This window comes from Melopsittacus undulatus, chromosome 2 (genome assembly GCF_012275295.1).
Source record: "Melopsittacus undulatus isolate bMelUnd1 chromosome 2, bMelUnd1.mat.Z, whole genome shotgun sequence".
In the NCBI taxonomy this organism is placed as follows: domain Eukaryota; kingdom Metazoa; phylum Chordata; class Aves; order Psittaciformes; family Psittaculidae; genus Melopsittacus; species Melopsittacus undulatus.
In genome coordinates this window covers 39,799,588-39,813,762 of record NC_047528.1, presented here as the reverse complement: position 1 = coordinate 39,813,762, position 14,175 = coordinate 39,799,588, and positions in this window count along the sequence as shown.

The window sequence follows — 14,175 nt, the reverse complement described above, 5'->3', positions numbered from 1 at the left end:
GTTATACATATTTCAAACAGAATAAATATAAGGAGGGGATGAGAGATAGTATGTTAGCTAATCAGTTTAACAAAGTGAGCATTCCTCCTGAATACCTTCCAAATAGGAGTCAAGACGTAGAAAGTACATTTAGGCTTGGGAAAAGAATCATGTTCTTTAGATCAGTATGGATTGAAGAACATAATCTTTATTTACACCATTTTAAACAATGGATTTAGAAATTTCAACATAGGACATCAACTCATACTACTCTAATCACACTGACACAGAGAGCATTGAAAATTAACCTTATTTGACTTGATGGCTCATTACTTTCACAAAGGTGCTTTGAGAACACAGCATATCTAATTGAAACACACATACAATGCAGACTTTTGAAAAGGTCCTGAAATGATCCTGAGAAAAGTGTGTATAGTCCCTCTCCAGAGAACTATTGAGTGTAAACATAATATCAGTGGTATCCAATAGGCTAAAGAGAAATACACTGAAGAATGTTCCTTAGATTGTGACAAATGGTGTGCACGGGAGTGGGAGGCCTTTTCCTAATGGAAAGGAATTTCACAGTTTCATGTGAATACATGTATATTGGTGATGTTTCCCACTCTGTCCTATCTTGAAAGATTTGTGCACCACAGTGTGCACCCCAAGCCTGTGCACTGAATGGTATTACCCCAGGATCTCCACCTTTACGATCCATGCTGTTTATCTCACACAGTATTTATTGCATGGACATCATACCTCTACACTCACCACCTTCATCTCACAGTATTATATTACAGTTACTACTTTCAGAAACCTTAACCCATCGCTATTCTTCTCCTACCTGGTGGCACTCCCTTAGATAAAGAGCATTGTGTGTGCTATGTTCTGAGACCATCCTCTGAACTAACCCAATTAGAGAACAGGAACAGCAGGATACCTAATTTCTGTCTCTGTTAAAATTCTGTTGGAGAAGATGAGGTTCTAAAAAGAGCAGAGCAATTCCAGAACATAATGAGGTGCAACTCTAAAGAGTTTAGAAAACTCCAGGAAAAGGCTGAACGTTTCATCCCAAATGACAGATTTTTAGAATCATAGTTTTGATCAGGGACACCTGAATTTTATATTTGTGCTATTGATTAGTGTTAATTTATTTTTAGCTCTTTGGATTCAAGCATATACATACTTCCGAAAATAGCACAGAATAGAACTTAAAAAGGAAAACTTCCTTTCCACAAGAGCAGTGTTTGTTTTGTTTGAATTTTCTTTCACTCTATAAATTCTTCTGGTACGAACTCCAAAACATGGTGTGATTCTGGAAACCTGGATTGCCTGCTGAGCATAAGTTTTTCAGTAGAGAAAATGACATTCTTGAATTCAGGATCAGAATCGTGAGTCTGCACAGAGACTTGTGCATTTGTGCAGAAATTTCTGGAACCAGTTCCCTGGGTTTAAGGAGTTACAAAATTCCCGCTAGTGTCAATACTGTCTGATCATCATGGAGGCTATAGAGCTTTTTCTTTCCACACGTGTATGAAGAAAACTGGAAAGCTAACACATAAGAAAGGTATGTGATACATAAATGTACATCTTCAATTCTTGTGTGATCTTAATAAAATAAAGAAGGTAGTACTAGGAAGAAACATATAGAGGATTAATCTTGAGAATAAAGGGGAGTGCTTAGAAGCTTGATATCTGTGGATTTCAGTTTTTTGCATAAGGGCACAAAGGGTCCAATTCAGTTGCTCCAAAATAGGTAGGTACTGACAATCAAGATGACTTAAGCCATTTGAGTTAACTCTGTGGAAAAACAATATATGACTACATTTCTTTCACATTAATATTTCTCTCAAGTAAACCTAACTGTGAAATAGCAATATTTTAACTATGAAACACAAGTTAGTTTTAAGGACTACGGATTCTCAAATACCTCTGTGTTAAAAAAAGAAGGAACCAGCCGGAAAATATAGTTATAATAATTAAGTTTACTGGACTAGGTCATTAACACAGAGTAATATAGCAGTTAAAAGGCCACAACAATATCATGAAAATAGTATCAGACTTAAAAACACTCAATTAAGAAAGTAAATATTCCCAGAGCATCACTATAATAAAACTACTTCCTAATATTTTCCAAAGTTATTTTAAGGTAACCTATTACTGTGAAATTTATCAACTCAGAAATATAATGTAAAATTATAACAAAATATAAAAATGTTAACTCTTTACAATTATTTTTCTCACTTTTTTCTACCTTCTTTTAGTTTTCTTCCCCACTTCCTCTGTATGAAAACATAGGAATAATGTGTAGAACTCCTAGTAGGGAGAAAATAAAAAAAAATCACCTTCATACATAATTTCTCTACGTGAATTCATTTCCATTTCCACAGGAAAGAGTTACACATCAAAAAATCAAATTTTGGTAGACTATACTGAGAAATTAACTATTTATCCTGGTCACTATTGATTAAAAACTTATAGATTGATTCAGAACTGTACAGTATTTTATGGAGGATAATTGCTCTCATAGCACATCATTCCACTATCTCAACCTCATTCTTGGGTCAATTGATTAATCAGTAATAGCTGCTGATAATCAGAATGTAAGTAAATACATAGCCTCTTCTATTCAATGTCAGCTTTGATCACATCAGATTTCCTTGTCCTGTGGCCTATGTCACATTAATGAATCAGCCAGCATGTATTTCTAAACATATGATGTGTGATAGCTATCATTATCATTATCATTATATTTTGGTGTGATTTGGAATGAATGTATGAAGACATCTTAAAATATTCATTACTACCTTTTCAGTCTGTGAACCAAAACAATATGTTTGCTTTTTTCTTTCCTTTTTTTCTGTTCCCTCCAAAAGTCTATTGTCAACTTGTGTATTTTGCTTGTCCACAAACCAGAACATACAGTATTTTCTCTTTCCAGAGTCACTAGGATGGAGAGATCTTGCAAAAATGTTGTACAAGGAAATGGTTATTTGTTTTGTTGTTTTTTTTTTTAAGTAAGGATTAATACCTAAATGCAAGATTCTCTGTTATACAGGCCTTTCCTTAGAAGCCTATAAAGCTTTTAGGCAATCAAGAGGATTTGGGGTTTCTTTTACAATCAATAGAAATCTAATCATCATGGTCAACAGGACTTGACTCAGTTGATCATATACAGATGTTTAGCGCCTTTTGAGACAGTCTAGGATATTCTGCACTTAAGCTGCCATTTCAGATGGACACATCTAAGTCTAATACAGAACTTTCATAGGTACTGCACCATATCTTCCATCTTAAAATATAGGTCTCATATACCACAGTATCTTAAACATCATTAGAATTTAACAGCAGGCAAGATTTTTGGCTCTCAGGATATATTGAAAATAACTTCTGAACATGAGGAGAGTAAAGTACAAAACCTATAGCTGTTCTAACACTGCTCTAGAAAGCAAAATCCACTTGTTGAGAAAGTCACATAACATTCCAAAATGGTCAAAGACTTCTGTATTGCTTGTTAATTTTAATGAAGACTGTGGGTGTTGTACACGTTTGTGTCTATAAAATCCAAGAGAAAATGAAGTGGTTGTGTACTTTTGAATTTTATTTTTTTTTGTTGTCATGGTTTAAATCCAGTCAGTAACTCTCTCACTCCTGGAGGGATGGGGAGGAGAATCAAAAGAATGTAAATCCCACAGGCTGAGATAAGAACAGTCCAGTAACTAAGTTATAATGCAAACCCACTACTGCTACCACCAATAATAATAATGACAAGGGAAATAACAAGGGAAGAGAATACAACCGCTCACCACCTGCCAACCAATACCCAGCCCGACCAAGCAGAGATCTCCCACACAGGTAACTGCACCCAGGTCTACATCCTGGGCATGACATGCTGTGGTATGGAATACCTCTTTGGTCAGTTTGTGTCAGGTGTCCTGTTTCTGCTTCCTCCTGTCTTTCCCTTCTCCCTGGCAGAGCATGAGACTCAGAAAGTCCTTGGTCAGGGTAAACATTACTTAGCAAAAACTAAAAACATTGGTGTTATCAGCACTGTTCCCAGGCTGAAAGTCAAAAACACAGCACTGCACCAACTACTAAGGAGAAAAATGACTGCTACTGCAGAACCCAGGACACTTGTGCCTCTCCAACTTTCCTTTTTCCTTTAAAATTAAAAATGTGATTTACCTTCTTTTTAGGCTTTTTCACACATCAGAACAGCGCTTCTTGATTCAGCAGTTTCTTGAGAGAAGAGCAAGACAGTTAAAACTATAAAACAGTTATAGTAGTTTGGCTATCTATGTTCCTCACCTATGGCTTTGTCCATAATTTGAGCTCCACAAGGGACTGTTGATGATTGATGCAGTATTTCCAGAAGATGCAAATATTTTTAATTAATCCTGTAGGTCTGATGACACAAAGTTGCTATTGCACAATATTGTCCTTGAAAAACGGTAATTGTGAAAACTGTAAAAAAGAAGCCGTCTTTGATCATCCTAGCTAGCAACTGGGCAGGCGAGTGAGTTCAGTCTCTGGCCATTATTAATAATCCATTGTTAAAGCAATGAAAGTATGCATGCAGTTACATAACCTTGGTGAAATTTTAATGTGGACATTTTGCATTAACTTCTTTTCCTTTAACAACAACAAAAATGAGAAGAGAAAAAAGAAAACTGAAAGAAAAGAAAAAAGGTGGCCCCTAAATAAATGAAACTCAATTTCACGGCACATTATCTCTCTCAGTTCTTTCCTCTCAGCTTTCATTTTCATTAAAATCACAGACAACCATAAATTAATAATTACTTCAGGTTGACTAAATGCAGGCCACACTATTTAGCTCTCATTTTCCTACAGTGGCCCTTCTTGTTCATGCTGGAAAAATGTTAATTTAGATAATGTGGCTTGCCCCTTGTCATATAATTCTGTTTTGCAGTTTCACTGATCTATAATGGTCTGTTCTTATTAGGTAGTATTAACTTTATCTTTTGTTCAATCAAGCTTCACAGTTTCCTCTGACAAGGTAACTATTGTGCAATACCAGATGAAATGTTCTATTATCTGTATTTCTGTTATATTTTGATTCATCTCTATGCTGTAAAATGTTCAGCAACATTTGTAATTTTTTCCAGTAATAAATTTATTGTCCATTAGCCCAAGCCATATGTGAGACTTTTTTTGGCAGGAACTGCAGAACATCTACCTCAATCTTACTACTTTACAGTTTATGCACATTTCAAATTAGATATTTTATCAACCTACTTTTCAATTAAGAATGGGTGAATAAGTTCAAATAAAATAAAACCTGATCTTTCACTCAGGTCTTGAACCCAATTGGTTTCTGAGGTTTAAAACAATTTAGTGTAGTTCAATTTTCTATAATTTTTTGGCAAAGTATTCTGGTGGTGAATGAAAGAAAATGAGATATACAACAGCATTTATTTCTAATTGCTCATTGACTTGTTGCTACTGGCATTTTTATTAAACCACTTTAACTTCCCCATGACTCAGTTTCCCCATTCTTAGAACATATCCAGTTGAGCACAAATAGATATCTAGAGATCTTAAAGGGAAAACTGTAAATACGGATTCCTCTAGAACTCTGTATTTCAATACATGTGCATATTTTGGGAAGTATTTATATAAAAAACTCCCACAAAAAAAATTAAACTTTCAATTCCACTGACAATATGACATAACCTACATTTTTAAAATTCATAATCAGAGAACACTGGAAAGCCTCTAAATGCTTACAAAGTTCGTTCTGTATTTTCAAGATAGGTTACAATAGCAGTCAGCTCTTTGCTTTTTTTCCAGAACCCTTTAGCAATGATCATATTTTTTTATAGGGTAAGGTTGATATTTACTTCATGTGATAACTTGTGTGACATAATTAAATGAATATCAATAGTGTTCGTATATGTGCACAAAGTTCCTACATGTGAAGGTACCTATTGTGCCCACACCTATGTAAACTAGGTAAATTTTTTGCAGTAGTTATACAACCTGCAATTATGAGTGGGCAAATATGATTGTAAATTTCTCATGGATTATGGGCCCCACTTTTAATGAATTCTCATAGACTGCAACATAATCAATAAAAACTATTTTAAGCAAGTTCTTATTTATTTTCACCTAAACAAATCTTAAAACAAGACGTAGGAAATTACCAAACATGACATTAAACACCATTGGTAACCATTTGAAAATGAGATGTAGCTTTTTTCCATGTGTCAAGGTTTTAATTCCCACGGCATATGTTCTTTAATAAAATATAGGTCCTCACAGTTTGAAATAAATGATTTTTTTTCTGAATGAATGGCATATTTTCTTCCACCCTTGAATATTGCCTACATAAACATTCTGGTAACAGGCTATTGACATATGGCCTAAGTTAATTCCTTGTCTTTTTTGTTTGTTTTTAGGGAAATAGATAAAAGTCATTAGAGATAGTTGGAAAAGGAAGAAGAAAAACTGGCCCTCAGAATTACATTTGTTACACACAAATTGTTTTATGTATCTCTGAACATTACTAATATATCTGAATCTGTTGTGTTCTGCAGTAGATTTTCAGCCAATTTAAGAAAATATTTCCAAGTTTCAAATAGATCCTATTTGGCCTATTACATAATATATGAATGCTTCTTTCCTAAACTAATAAACATTTACCAGCTACCATAGCAATAATATACTTAAATGGACCAAAGCAGCTTTTGTTGCCAAAGTGATGCAGCTCAGCAGTGATGTACCTGTTTCATAGGCTTATATTTGGTAATCTCTAGGGATACACCCTGAAGACAAGAGGTGTGATCTAGTTGAGAGAGTAATCCATAAGAAAACAACACGTCTATGTCCGTTGTATTAGTAATCATAGCCAATGGCAAGTCAATTCACCTCTGAAGTCTTTTATAGTTATGTGTTCTTTGAAACAGAAAGAAGTGACTTGCCCAATGGCAAGTTGATCCCCTTGCTGCAGCCTGCACTAAACTACATCAACATCTAAGGTAGGATTAGTCTTCAGAAAATATAGATGTCTAGAGCATAAATGTCTTCATTTCAACTTGTCATTTAGATTCCCTATATATGGCCAATTGAGGGGAACTAGCATGTCATATCATCCATCTTCCCCTAATGCAGCCATTAAATATAGGTCAGAGGAACTCTACTTTAGTAATGACTGTTTCTGAACACTGCTTCTTAACAAAAATTAGACAAGTAGCTCATATGTAGATGTCTACACCATAGGCAGCTGAAGTGGGGTGAACATGTCCATGAAATCCTTGCTTCATATACTCTCAAGCCACAGTGATTACAAAATGTTAATGAAAAAGCATTTATGCATTTTGCTGTTATCAAGAAGACTTTCCATAGGAAGGGAAAAGGTAGGCAAATAAGGCATTTGAGAGCTCTATTGCAAATGCAGTATGCAAAATATAATAATTAGCATTTCTGGAAAATTTTTCTTTTGAACATGGAAGGCATAACAGCAAAACAAAAGTTGTCTGAGTGATACCGCATAGTAATTTTAAGGAAGAAAAGACAAATTAAATTGTCACAGAATTAAAGTTTTCTAAAATACTTCCAAGGAAATTATTTTAATTAGTGTTTCTTTAAATAAAAACTAGGAGAACATTTTCCTTTTTGATAATAATTCCTTTGTTCGGCCTAATCCAAACATTGCAGCACTGTATCAATGCAAGACAATTTGAAAAATGGAGCTGACTAGTTTCCATTTGACTGAAATGAGAACAAGATCTAGCCTTAGGCAACAGGAGCATAACTAGCCAAAAACAAATGCCATTTTTAAATTTCATGAAGTGATTATTTGCTGTTAAAAAGTCAGTATTTCCCAACACATATAAGACAGTAATAGAATCTGAGCTCTCAAATGACCTTATGCTTACAAAGGAAATAGCTGTAATATATCAGCCATTCCTGTGATCACTGCAAATAAGGCTCTATCAGATTTTGTGTGGATTAAAATAGGACAAATTAGTATAGCACTACTTCAAATTGGAGTAGTACCATAAAATTCAGCAAACCTATACTGATTCAGATCAACTGATATATGATTTACTAATTGTACAGTGATGGATCTAGTTCATCAGATTTTCAATTGAACTGATGTGACTCTTTATAAGTAACCCTTTTCACATCACTCTAGTGTAACAAACCCCTGTTGAAGGGAACGGAAAGAAAGGGAAGGGAAGGGAAGGGAAGGGAAGGGAAGGGAAGGGAAGGGAAGGGAAGGGAAGGGAAGGCAAGGCAAGGCAAGGCAAGGCAAGGCAAGGCAAGGCAAGGCAAGGCAAGGCAAGGCAAGGCAAGGCAAGGCAAGGCAAGGCAAGGCAAGGAAAGGAAAGGAAAGGAAAGGGAAGGGAAGGGAAGACAAGGCAAGGAAAGGGAAGACAAGGCAAGGAAAGGAAAGGAAAGGAAAGGAAAGGAAAGGAAAGGAAAGGAAAGGAAAGGAAAGGAAAGGAAAGGAAAGGAAAGGAAAGGAAAGGAAAGGAAAGGAAAGGAAAGGAAAGGAAAGGAAAGGAAAGGAAAGGAAAGGAAAGGAAAGGAAAGGAAAGGAAAGGAAAGGAAAGGAAAGGAAAGGAAAGGAAAGGAAAGGAAAGGAAAGGAAAGGAAAGGAAAGACAAGGCAGAGAAAAAATGCTTCCTTTTCAAACTTAACTAGTGACAGATGCTGCTAAAGTTCCAATGTGTATCAACTGGACATAGTGAAGATTCATGTAGAAAGCAAGAACCCAATGAGGACAAATTGCCTATCAAAAATTCCTGACACATAAAGCCTTGTTTGTTTTTACACAGGGTGACCCAGCAAATGTTCTTTCAATTAAAACACAAATAAAGAAAGCACACTGTAAGTCTTCAGAATCTCTCATTTTCTCATCAAGAAATACAACTGTTTTTATGAACTGTGACTGTGTTATGATAGTCACATGAACTCTTGGCCTACAGTTAAGTCACTCACAGGAGCCGTAGTCAAATTTCCTCCAGTGGGGGTAAATGAGAGCTTACTTTAGAGCAAGTATAACCATCCACATCCTAGGATTTTCTCTGATTTCTTTTGCATACGTTTTTGTGGCAATGTCATGTCTCTATAATGATTCCTCAGGATTGACTGTACACAGAGTTGAGGCTACAGTGAACACCAGCAGTTTCTCTGGTGATTTCCCAAATTTTCTTTCCAATTGTTTGCTCCAACATGACCCAATAAGGAACTCCTACACTAACAGATGTTTCTTGGGCTTTGTCATAGTTGCAGCATCAGTGGGCATATAGGACTGAATTCACCCTTTATAGCTTTATGGTTTTTAAGACCACTGGTTTCAAACTGACTATTTTAGATTTATCCTATAATCAGTGGCAAAGGACAGTTATTTAAGAGTATATTTCAGATAGCCTCAGATCTGAGCAGTTAAGGACCTGAAACACTGTCATAAAGATCATAATCTAAGTCACAATCACGTATATGTCTTTATTACACATAAAAAGACATAAACTAATTTAAAAATGAGGTATTTGTTCTGTGCTTTGTGTATGTAGAAGGATGGCAAACAAAGTAATTTCCCAAAGGTCATTCTACAAAATCCTCAAATCACATGGTAAAATAATTTTTGCCCTAATTCTTTCCAAGTGCATAAACTAATGTCTTCCCAAATTTGAATATACAGGTATATATTTAGTAGAAAATATAGTGAGCTAAAAATAGGCATATAGTTATCCAGTTAGTTAACAATATGTTACAATTTTAAATATTTTTTAATATTAATAAACAAATAAAAAGACAACAATATATAAATAAAGCACACTAATCATATCTAGACTTTAAACAAGAACAAAATGCTCAATATATTTTTTAAATGTTAGGATAATGTTTTTGAAAAAAATGACAACAAAACAGAGCAAAACAAATCAAAGCAAACACAAAAACAAACAAACAAAACCATAACATGTTGTTTTAGCTGTTTCTAGCTATTGTGTTATACTGTGACATGTCTTGTTGAGTTTCCAGGTTCATTCTGAGTATATCTGCAGTTCAAAGTTGCCTGCAGCAAAGTATCCCTGGGATTGACTTATAGTATCACAGAACTCAGAATTGTGCAGAGTGTATGTCATTCCTATATTTTATGCCATACTTCTGTCACCTTGAAAGAGGTGGTTCTGAAAAAAAAAAACGAAATAACAAATGCTTTAGCATTTTTTTATCTCTATGTACTGTTAAATAACTGTAAATGATGTACTTGAGTTCTTTACATCTCTATGTATCAATACGAGCAAACATACATCCTTTGGAGGTTTCTGCTTCTCTGCAACAGTGCTATGGATTGTGATACACAATTTTCTGTAAAGACATACCTTGCAATGAAATGTTTCAATTGCCTGAAAATTTACAGGACTAATAAGGTTAGTATGACTAGGGGTGAAGTAAGTATTTTTTAGAATCCCTCATCCGTTTGCTGGACAGTCATACCATCTAGCTTTGTAGAATAATTTACTAGGACTTGACTTTATATTTTATTATCTCTGAAAAGAATAAGTGTGCTTGCATAACCCACTTTTTACTGTGTGCTGCAGGTTTCCTCTGCCCAATCCAATTGTGAAGGCCTGGAAGAAAATTGTTGCCTTTCAGTGCAACAATGATGAGATTGTACCTCAGAAGTGCTGGCCAAGAAAATTCCCTTTGATTTCAGTTCTTAAGGGGAATAGTGACACATTATTTATTCTAATAACCTCTTCTTTAAAGTAATGGAAGGTGAAGACTAAACATTTTTTCTATCAAAATGTCAAATCCCAACCTATCCAGTTAAAGGCCTGATTTTCTGGTCTCAGAAATGTGTAAATCAGGTACATGTGAGAAAATAAAACACTTATCTAGTTAACTTGCAAGAGCCAGAATGTACTTATATAGAACTAACTGTGACCAGGACAGTGGGCAGCATTCTTTTGGTATTCTTAATACTGAACAGTTAAACCAATTTAAAGTAAAAATTATATAGCTTAGTTGTACTGCAGGAACATAGATACATTTTGATATACATCTAATATACACCTATATACTTTGCAAGGAAATTATGTTCATTTTTTTCACCTAGTTATCCATTTTTTTTTCTAATAGAGAAGGAAAAAATAGTTCACAAGTTAAAAAAAAAAAAAAAAGCAGCCGTGTTCTCACAGAATACATCTTTGACTGTTCTCACCTTCTGCCAGTCTCACAGGCAGGAACAAGAATTTTCAAAGCATTTAGACCCACAAATATACATTTGCACTCCAGCTATGCTTCTGAGTTGTTCATACATGCACTATTTTTACATCAATGCCCACTTTTTGCATAGATTAGAGGCTTTGAGATGATCAGATCTAAGACTCCCCTTTAACACTTCAAGTTTAAAGTAAAGAGTCTAGACTTTTCTGTAGCTGGCAAAAAAAAAAAAAAGAAAAAAAAGAAAATCCTCTTATGTCTTCTGTTGCATCAATCACTGCTCTTCTTTACTAGCTATTCCCTTCAGAATACTTTGAAATGAGATCTGTCTTTGGATTGTCCTACCTGCCACAGTTCAAACACCTTTCTAAAGAGTGGCAATAAAAAGCTCTGAGTGCAAACCTGGCAGAACAAGGAGTCATTAGGCCGCTTAGAGACTGTGAAGGTGGTGATTACATAAGAATTTATACAGATAGATGAAAGGTTTGGAAAAACATGGTATGCTAGCAGAACTGTATGAATTTGTCCCCTGCATGCAAATAACTTTAAATTTAGAAATCTTGTGAATGTGAAATACTGAATGTATGATTAGAGTCACATACAGTAGAGATTTGTCAGTCAACAAGAAATTGCATTTTAGTATGTATACCTGACATACATCTGCATATGTAGTTGCTTAAAATGCTTGTTAAACTGTTGATTTCTATCTATTCAGAGAGAGGCCTCCATGTAGTAAGGTAATAAACCTTCATCCAATAATTATTCTAAATTTTAGGTAATAGTTGACATACTGTCATGACTTGGAATTACTAGATAAGTATTTATAGCATTTTGGTGGTGAGGTGTATGAGTTCTGAAGGGTTTTCGAAACTTTCTATGATTTTTAATTGGGCTTCACTTGAAGTATTTCTAGAAAAACAGACAAATCCTCCTATTCTTAGACAGTGGAAACAATTCCTTATTTTTCTAAGATATTGACAGCATTAAACTGTTTTCTCATGTCAAGCCACAATTTAGCAAAGATCTGAAAAGTGAGTAAGGGCTTGTACCTTGGCTTTTCTGGACTTCCAGTGGAGGTAAGTTAGCTCTCATGACTCAACATGCTGCTGCCCTCTCTTGGCAATTTTTGCATTTCAGGGTGCTTGACCCAGCTCATTTAAGGTGTTGCATGGATGGACTGCTGGCTGGTGATCGTTTTGGAAGCATTGTTCCTTCATAGTCTCACTGCTTTAGTTAAACTGTTTTCTTCACTTTATTTCAATAAAAAGATCGGTATCTCTAATCTAGAAATACATTTTCAAGACAATAATTCAAAACCCTATAAGCTACTATTGAGAAAATTTGTCATCAAAATCTTATTTGAGTTATATGATATCTTTTTCAGAAACATATATATCTATATTTTGCCCTACATCTTACCTTCATGGCTCCTTTTCCAACAGCATCCTGATTCCTAATTTTATTCCCAAGTAATCTAATATTCCACACTCACAGTCCCCAGCCTCCTTCTGCCTCTAGTTATAAGTGTTCTCAGATGAAACTAGCATAGCAAAGCTTGTGGAATCTGTAAACACAGTACTAAATTCCTTACTCATTATACACCAAAGTGGATTGTCCTTACAACTTCTTTTTGTGTTTATATGTCAGCTGCTGTTGAGGCCTTTTATTACTCTAAATCCATCAACTTGAAGGTCACATTTTTATAGACCGTTGATGTCACTGCATTTTGCATTTGGTGTAATGTGTGCTTGAAGATATAGTGAAGGCAAAAGGGCTTTTGGTTTCCTTGGGGAGTCCCATGCTATTATGACCATGACCAGTCAAATGAAGATTCACATGACATTTTCTTATAAAGAACTTTATCTGTAAGATATAGATGTGGGCTGAATTGCATTCTGATACAATGTGCTTCTTATTTTCAGGTATTTTCATTTGTTCTGAGAAGCAAAAAAGCTACTTAACTTAGAGTGAAGATAGTACATCTTGTAGATATATGGTGGGGTTGTTTTGGGGGCTTTTTTTGTTTGTTTGTTGTGTTTTTGTTTGTTTGGTCTTTTGTGGGTTTGTTTTGGTTTTGTATTTTTCTTTTTTTATTCCCAGAAAAATTCTGTGATGTGCTCTACATTTTGACATGTAAAATAGTGCATTGCTTCTGTACTTATGTGTTGTTTCAGTGTTTAATTCTGAAAAAAAGGAATAATTCCATCATATAAAAAGATGAAGAAACATCTCCCAAATCCAAGTACATATTGCTCTCTGCTGCTGGTCACAGCTGGCAAGGCAACAAAAGAAATCAGTACTTTTTACAAGACATCAGTTTTTCTTTTTAGATGTAAAACAAGCAAAATGGAATACTGAAAAAGAAATACTTAAAATTAAAATGACTTCATGTGGTGGGAGACATGGATTTAAGGACAATATTCTAGGCATAAAAAAATGTATGTAAAGAGGTGTGTGGTAAGATACATGAGAAACAAAAAAAAGGCATTGTTATTGAGATTCAGTGCAGACACTTGATCTCTTCAGATGGTATGAAATTTTTAAGACTAGGCGACTACCAATCAAAGACCAATCTTACTAATCTTGGCTAGAACCTCATCTTTTCTTTTGAAAAATGTCAAGGTTTACTTTTCAGTAAAGTCATGGAAAGCTATATCAGCCATTTTCAGGTCTTCCTAGGTTTAACCCACTTTGTTTACATCTATATATAACCACAACTATTAGATTAACCTGTATTTCTGCCAGGTCTGTAATTTTATTCATAGTTGGTAGCAAGAACCATACCTTCTATATTTGAGAATTACTTTTATACTTATTTGTCCCTTGGAGCAGAACTAAAACTTGGTTACTGGAAATAAAGAACCACACAACATAAACTGATGGGATGCACTCATGAGTGCTAAAGGACCTGGCTGATGTCATCATGAGGCCATTCTTGATTAGCTTTGAAAGATCAGGGTGACTGGGGGAGGTTCCTGGGGGCAGAAAGAAAACAAA